Here is a 2,686-nt window from a genome sequence, read left to right as displayed (position 1 = left end):
TGCTGGTCTTACAGGGAGGTGTGTTCAGGTGCATTCTGGGCGTGCTGGTCTTACAAGGAGGTGTGTTCAGGTGCATTCCGAGCGTGCTGGTCTTACAGAGGTGTGTTCAGGTGCATTCCGGGCGTGCTGGTCTTACAGAGGTGTGTTTAGGTGCATTCTGGGCGTGCTGGTCTTACAGAGGTGTGTTCAGGTGCATTCTGGGTGTATTGTTACAGTACAACAGATCTAGAGACAGATGAGTGAGGCTGCAGGCCTACAGATGGAAACCTATGTCTCTGTTCAGCTGTGTTTTGTGTTTCTCCTTCACCAGATGACGTATTCTGAGTTGAGAGACGACACAGACAAATTATTACTTTAGTAGTGAGATCTCACGCAGCTGCGGTCACAGCTTTGTCTATTTTTATCTTCTGTTTTGGCCGCATGTGCGTCAGGGTTGCAGTGAAACTGCGTGGGAGGCCGAACTGAAGAACAAACCGCCGCCCACGTAAAATGAGTCTTGTAGTCTCAGACTGCGGCACATTTCATCCCAATTTTATCATCTTGAATCACACAAGTGGACAGAAACTACCCTAAAACCAGTAGCGCAGTCTACTTGATAACCAGGAATATGAAGTATACCCAGTGAGAAAGCTCCAGGATTTCCACTTACCCGCTTAAAAATGCCACAACAACATACTTTCCATTATATTTTTGCTATATTTTGAATTGTCATCTGTTTTTTTCTTCTTCACACAGACTAAATAAAGGTATATCCACTGTATATTAGGGAATAAAATATATCTGACTGCAGGAAATTAAGTTTTTGATGCTCAAAATAACCTTGAGGGAGGACACCCAGATCCCCGACTATGATATGCCCCCCTCCCCCAAAGGCAGATTCTGGCCTACATATCCATATATAGGTCAATATATGTATATACAGTACAATGTACCCACTACAGTATAGTTGACTACACCACTGGCTAAAAGTACTGTTATTTTACATGGAGTCTGGTGGGTTTGACGTTCTTTCACAAAAACGATCCTTCATGTTCCCCCCCCCCCCCCCGCCCCGTTTCTCCATTTGTGACGAATGCAGATCAAATGACAGTACATAGTATTAGTAATAGTACATGTATTCTGGACCTGTCCATTAGTTGATCCACAGTGGTCAACAGTATTTGTCGTCTTTTCCAGGGTTTCTCATGAGATAAGAGAGAGACTTTGCTCTCCTTTGGATGCTCAGAGGACTCTTTACTCCTCCCTCTACACATCCAAACAACTTTATTGACAGGCAAGACGCTAAACAACGTATTCTCAAAGGTTGGATAACATCACTTCCACTCGGTTACAGTACATGTAACCGGTGATCCACCTGGAGAAACTGCAGACTGAGAACTTACAACATGCGCATTAATGGGAAGAATCTTTGATTCCACTTGCGTGTATTCATGTAATTATGCACTGTTGTTTTGGGCATTTACGGGTTTCATTGACTTGTGGACAATATTTGTTTTCTTTTAAGATTGTCTTTGAGTTTGAACATAAATTTAACGATCACCCAAAGCTACACACACACACACACACACACACACAGGTGAGTCTGTTCAATCTCGACCTGCGTTGTCAGTCTGAATGAGGATTTGTTGTTGTTGTAAGGAGGTCAGACATTCACCCAGAGACCCCAAAAAGCCACGCTGGCTCCATCTGCTACTGCTGTGACAGACACACACACTGTGACAGCAACTTAATCACACACACACACACACACACACATACAGTAAGAGAGCAGCAACAGCAGAGGGAGCCGGTGTAAACAACGTGTGGGACCTCCACGGCTCTGCCACTCAAAACAAGTTTTTCACCGCTGGTGTCATGCTATCTGCCGTGACCCAGCAGAGAGTAGTGTGTGTGTGTGTCTCTGTGTGTGTGTGTGAGTGTCTCTGTCTCTGTGTGTGTGTGTGTGGGGGGGGGGGGGGGGGGGGGGGGGTGGTGGTATTTATAGGCCCATGATGACTATATGTCCTTCAAGATCACGTCGTCCACACTCCCGGGTCCCAGAGGGAAACAACAAGGACACACACACGTCACCACGTGTGTGACAAAACAAGTGAGAGGAATTTCTAAAAAAAAAGAAAAAAAAAAGAAAAAAACTCTTACAGGAAGTTTGGAAAAAACAGAATTTTATTAAGACAACAACAACAACAACAAAAAACACCCTGAATACTCAGGAACATTATCAGATACTTCGTTACGAAGCAGGAGTGGCAATTTGTTTTCTTTACACCAAAGAAATGAATTTAAAAAAGGCAACAACAAAAAAAACAACAACAGAGAACTCTACGTTGCAAAAAAGGTGAAAGCACCACAAGAAGTGTTGTCGTGTGTCACAGCCAACGACTTCCCCCACCCACCCTAAAAACAACAACATTACAGTTCCACATCACCCAAAGCCTCGTGGGAATGGCCGTGTTTGCTCTTCTTTCCCATGCACCCCCCCCCCCTTCTCCTGCAAATGTGTGTAGGAGAGCTGCCGCTGACAGAGGAGCAGCGTGTTGTCCTGTAACATCAGCTTTATGAAAATAAACGCACATTCCTGAGGCTCGGGCACGAGCTGAAAGGAGCTGCTCCCAGGTCAGTTAGAGGACAACCCGCTGAAGAACCTGAAATGAGAATAATAAGGAGGAGGAGGAAGGGGGGGGGGGGG

The sequence above is a fragment of the Etheostoma cragini genome, chromosome 6 (genome assembly GCF_013103735.1).
Source record: "Etheostoma cragini isolate CJK2018 chromosome 6, CSU_Ecrag_1.0, whole genome shotgun sequence".
Taxonomy (NCBI): domain Eukaryota; kingdom Metazoa; phylum Chordata; class Actinopteri; order Perciformes; family Percidae; genus Etheostoma; species Etheostoma cragini.
The sequence above is the reverse complement of the archived record's forward strand: the minus strand, read 5'-3'. Positions refer to the sequence as shown.